Source organism: Chenopodium album, chromosome 3 (assembly GCF_948465745.1).
Source record: "Chenopodium album chromosome 3, dcCheAlbu1.1, whole genome shotgun sequence".
NCBI lineage: Eukaryota > Viridiplantae > Streptophyta > Magnoliopsida > Caryophyllales > Amaranthaceae > Chenopodium > Chenopodium album.
The window spans coordinates 68,792,631-68,798,778 of NC_137836.1; the positions used below are offsets into that span (position 1 = coordinate 68,792,631).

The window sequence follows — 6,148 nt, forward strand, 5'->3', positions numbered from 1 at the left end:
TGCAAAAAGGATATAGAATCGACTTGATGTTTTCCCTTATTTGCAAATCCTCTGGGATTCCCATATTGGGAATTATGAATAGCCATCTCTTCGATAACATTGCTCGATATATTCACATCTAAATTCATAAATCTTCCGTTAGCTGCAGAGTCCAAACTCATTCTTGAATTATATCCAAGCCCATTGTAGAGGCTTGGATTATCTGCCACTATTCTAGTTTATGATGGGGACATTCTCTCTGCAAATCCTTAAATCTTTCCCAAGCTTCATATAAAGATTCATCCGCTTCTTGGGAAAAATTTAGGATTGAACTCCTTCACAAAGCTGTCCTCTCTGCAGGGTAATATTTATTATAGAAATTCAAAACAAGAGTATCCCAGTCAGTAATACCAAGTGCAGTTCTATTCAATCCATTACACCATAATTTAGCTTTACCACACAAAGAAAAAGGAAAAATAATCTCCTTGATTTGGTCTTGTGTGACCCCAGCTTGCCTAATGGTGTTGCAATATTGACAGAAATCTACAATATGAAGATTTGGGTCTTCACTCTTAGCTCCGCTAAATTGCTTTCTTTCGATCATAGTAATAAACTGGGGTTTGATCTCGAATTGTACTCCCTCGAGATTTGGTGTAGGAGATAGATGTGGAAAATCCGCCAGGGACGGCTGCGAATAATCGCTAAGCTTGCGAGGTGGAGGTGGTGGCGGTGGATTCATGCCTGATTCCTGATCTGTACTAAACAAACAAATATGAGAAAATGTCTCAAAGAACTTGCGTTCTCTAAGACGAAAAAAAATAAAATAAAATAAAAAGTAAAAATAAAAATAAAAATAATAATCTATGCTACAAAAATAATCAGAAATAAAAATAAAACCGTTTCCCCGGCAACGGCGCCAAATTTTGACAGGCTAAAGTCGTATCACCTAATCAAAAGTAATTACCTAAGTCCTCTAACAAAAATAGATAGGGAAGTAGGATGGAATCCACAGGGAAACTGGTCTTTCTATTCCTAATTAATTAATTATAATCTAAATTCTTAAAGTAACCAATTGTTGTTGTTTAAAGGAATTATACTACGAAGATTAAAAGTAGGGAAGAATAAAAGCAAGAAGAAACCAACAAATAAAAGCCTAGGGTAATAGGTTCACTAATATTTAATATTCCAGGATGAAAGACAACAATCAATTATCAATGCATAAATTAATCAGATTACAAAGAGCTTTCGCTACGTATTATAGTCACATAATTAATCTATCGGTATTAAATTGCATCTCTCGAATCTTGACTTAACCATTAATAAATTAACATGCCTATTGACAGTAAGCCTAAACATCAATTCTCATCTCTCGAATCTCGAATCAATATTGCATAACTCATAAAATTAAACCAGCGCTAATCTAATTGCATAGTATTAAATCAATCAATAGGAAATTAATCTAAAACATTAACAATGAACAATAATAAATCATCCCTTCATATTAATCATGGATTCCCACAAACCCTGGAATTAAACTACTCGTGCATAATTAAAACTAAACTAATCAAAGCGATTAAACAAAGCATAATTAAAATCAATAAGCAATTAAATAAAGCAATTAAGGAAGCATAATAAAAACAATAATAATAATAAAAATCAATATTCAAGAAAACTACCAAGTAGAATAAAAAATAATAATCATAAAACTAACTTGAAGCAAAAGTAATTAGTATTAAAGACGAAATAGACGAAAAGCGCGATAAAACAAAAACTTAAGAAAAACCTAACTAGCAAGTTACGGAAATATAAAAGTAAGAATAAAAGAAAATTAAAAGAAAACTAACTACCTAACCTGCGGTACTACTACTCCTTAAATAAACACAAATCCTCGACACAATTATCATCAAGTGGGCCTAAACAACTAGCCCACTATGATAAGTGAAAAGCTCGCAGTAACACTCTCGCCCGACCGGGCCATCTACCGCCCGATCGGGCCCGCTATATATCACACCCAGCAGTATTTGTGGGCTGCTTGGTTCTTCGTTTGGGCCAGCAAACTTGGGCCAATAATTTAAGTGTTATTTTATAATTCGTGGCCTCATTACGTGGTCCGTAGATTCCTTCTTCTTAATAAATCTTAGTCTTGTTATAATATGAAGTATTATAACTCCAAATGAACCGAGCCCTTAATCACCAAACCAAATAAAATAAGTTCGACCTTGGGCTTCAAATATACGGTCATGAAATACGATCAAACTCCAATGTCTTTGTAGTGGCTCAATAAGTTCGGGAGTTGTCATAAATATGCAAATTCTTGCAAAATAATATCAACTCTACAAAAACACTAGAAAACGTATATTAGTAATAAAAATAGCTCCGTAGAGATCAAATAAGCACAAATATGACCGTGTGACGGGGAATAAATAAATATATATAAAATAGACTCATCAGGCGTTCAAAGGGAAAGAAGATAGAGCAAAATAGTCCCCAACAAGTTTTAGGAACTTGTAAACCGTTCCCAAGGTGACGGTTACACCCCTTAACGATCCAGGAGATAGTCAACTCCAATAGGTTTGGAACCATGACTGATAGTTCGGGGATGAAGGTACAAATCCAACCTAAAAGAGATTGAACCTGCCCTAAGCTAACAATAGACCTCTACTTTATTCTGATCGTATTCATGTGCGCTTTCTAACTAACATGCTATCAATAGGTTTACCCTAAACCTGTTTATCTATGTTGGTTGAATATAAATGCACAAATAAATTTATTATTGGCAATCACTTGAATTATAATCATATTAACCATAGAGATTATTAATTATCTTATTAAGCGTGATTACAAGTATCAATTCCCTTTAAACATGTCTAAAAGGCGTGATCAAGCAATGACAATAAAATATAATCAAGCAACATAATAATAATCAAATAATAATTATAAAAAAAAAATAATAATATTCATAATCATGTTAAAGCATAATAATAGCAAGATCCTAGGCATGATACTAACAAGATTAATAACAAACCCTAGCATATCACTAAGCAATAAAAATCATATATTTAGCCCTAACATGATACTAACATCATAAATATTAGGAAAGAACATAAAAGGCATCATACTTTTAATCATGCTTGATATTAGGATTTAATTATTACCCCAAAAATGATACTAGAAAGATCAAAACACCCTAACATGAAGCTAGGAATCATAATAACAACCTAGACATGATTTCTACATCAAATTATCAATAAAAACCATTAAAGCACTTACTTGGATGCCTCGTACCTCTTTCTAATAACAAAATACATGCATTAGTAACTTCAAGGAAAATATTTAAACAACAATTAAATTAAATAATTGAAATAGAGATTTGGGAATCTCAGAAATTAAAACCTTTCACGTCTAGGGCGAAGGCAACTTTGAACAATGCTAGTTGTTTCTAGTGCTAATCTATGAGGAATTGTGTTTGTAAAAAGCTAGGCTTAGAAAGAGAGAGAGAATAAAAAATTTCTTGATGAGAGTTGGTGAGAAGAATTGATGATATTTGATGAGAATTGATGATTGAAAAAGGGGAGATATGACCTCTATTTATAGAGAAAAAAAAAGGTCGAAGAATAAGAAGAGAATCCGAATTCGAATCGAAATAGAACTCGATGGACATCTATTTTTGCGGATATGGTTTTTATCATATCTTTTGATCTAGAAGTTCAAATAAGGCATATGATATGTCGTTGGAAATATCTTGAATTCTACTTTCCAACCGAATTAGAATCAGATTAAAATATTTTGTAGATACAAAGATATGACCGAAATAGTAGGACGATGTCAGTTTTGGATAGAGTTTCATATCTCATTCATATCATTTTCGTTATTACTCGGATTTAATATTATAATTGTAGGGAATATTTCAAGCGTTAATCCCTAACTTGAACCCCACTATGATCATACACTAAAGTACGGTGGCGTTCAAAGGTAAAGAAGATAGAGCAAAAGAGTCGCCAACAAGTTTTAGGAACTTGTAAACCGTTCACGAGGTGAAGGTTACACCCCTTAACGATCCAGGAGATCGTCAACTCCAATAGGTCTGGAACCAAGACTGGCGTTCGGGGATGAAGGTACAAATCCAACCTAAAAGAGATTGAATCTGCCTTAATAATAGGCCTCTACTTTATTCTGATCGTATTCATGTGCGCTTTTTGACTAACATGCAATTAATAGGTTTACCCTAAACCTGTTTATCTATGTTGGTTGAATTTAATGCACAAATAAAACTATTATTGGCGATCAATTGAAATATAATCAAATTAACCCTAAACAAGATTGTTAATTATCTTATTAAGCGTGATTACAAGTACCAATTCCCTTTAAACATGCATAAAAGGCGTGATCAAGCAATAACAATAAACATAATCATCAAGCAACATAATAATCAAAAATAATAATTATAACAATTATCATAATCATGTTAAAGCATAATAGTAAGATCTTAGGCATGATACTAACAAGATTAATAACAAACCCTAGCATGTCACTAAACAATAAAGATCAAAGCTTTAACCCTAACATGATACTAACAATCATAGATATTAGGAAGAACATAAAAGGCATCATAACAATCATATTTAATATTAAAGTTACCCTAGACATGATACTAGGAATATCATAATAACAACCTAAACATTATTTTTACATCATAATATTAATAAAACCATTAAAGCACTTACTTGGATGCCTCGTACCTCTTTCTAATAACAAAATACACACGTTAGTAACTTCAAGGAAAATATAAAATCAAAGAGCTAAATTAAATTATTGAAATAGAGATTTGGGACTAAACCCTCAGAAATTAAACCTTTCACGTGTAGAGTGAAGGCAACTTCGAATATGGCTAGGTGTATCTAGGTCTTGCGAGTGCGGAATTTGTATTTTGAGAAAAGGCTAGTTTAGAAAAGAGAGAGAGAGAAAGTAATCAAGAATTTCTTGATGAGAGTTGGTAAGAATTGATGAAAACTGATGAATCCAAACGGAGTTTTTACGACGTTATTTATAGAAAAAATCAGCCAAAAAGATAAAACATCAAAAACAGAGTTCTGACGCAAAAAAACAAGTTAGCGCCAAACGCTAACCTTGGCGCCAGGCGCTACAACTGGCGTTTGGCGCTGACTTAGAAATTCACGCGTTTTCTTAAAATCAGATAGAAATTGCCGTACAGGAGGATAAAATCGTGTTTTCCCTCACAAATGTTCTTTGATTCTAATTAAAACTCTAAAAAGTCAACAAAAGTCAATTTATCAATGCTAATTGAATTAGGAATGAAAAGAACCTTCTAGAAGAATCTAGAAGACTAAAACCATTCCTAATTGCGTTAGTGTAGACACCCATTTGTGTAGTCTCCCCAAAACCAAACCCAGTGATGAGTACCTTTCGCGTTGAATCATAATTGAATGAAGCGAAAGTGTGGAAAGTCTAGTGTTGCGGATAGTTTTACTTTCTTTTCTCTTCTCTCTATTTTTGAAAACTTATTTAAAGAAAACAGCCAATAAAGTTTGGTTGGTCCATGATAGGGGTCCAATAGTAGTGTAGTTGGATGGGGCTTGACAAGAGCTTTCCAACGATATATTATAAGCCAAATTCCGATCAATATTGAGGAAGTTATGGCCAATTTACTAAACTGGGCCCGGTTTGAGCCTTATATACGGCCCATTGATCTAGGGGAGGGCCTAATATGATTTATCATTCGTAATGCAATTAGGAATGGTTTTAGTCTTCTAGATTCTTCTAGAAGGTTCTTTCCATTCGTAATTCAATTAGCATTGATAAATTGACTTTTGTTGACTTTTAAGAGTTTTAATTAAAATCAAATAGCATTTTCGAGGAAAATATACGATTTTATCCTCTAGTACGGCAAACTTATCTGATTTTCGAAAATGCGTTAAAAAACAGGCTTGGCGCCTGACTCCAGGCATTGACGCCTGGAACCTGGCCTGGCGCCTGGCTCTAGTGTTGGTGCCTGACGCTAGTTAGCCAGGGTTTGCGCCAGCTCTGTTTTTTGTGCGTCAGACTCTGTTTTGTTTATTTTATCTTTTTAGCTGATTTTCTCTATAAATAACGTATTAAAACTCCGTTTTCATTCACCAATTATCATCAACAATCAGTTTTAATTAGCATT

The 6,148-nt window shown here is 33.4% G+C and overlaps 1 non-coding gene across 1 annotated transcript; it reads left to right on the plus strand.

Annotated features, from left to right (window-relative positions):
• The first annotated feature begins 215 nt into the window (after positions 1-215).
• On the plus strand, positions 216-326 carry LOC145625848 (small nucleolar RNA R71). Its single transcript, XR_014110747.1, has one exon. It is a non-coding gene; the product is annotated as a small nucleolar RNA R71 (small nucleolar RNA).
• Positions 327-6,148: the final 5,822 nt, after the last annotated feature.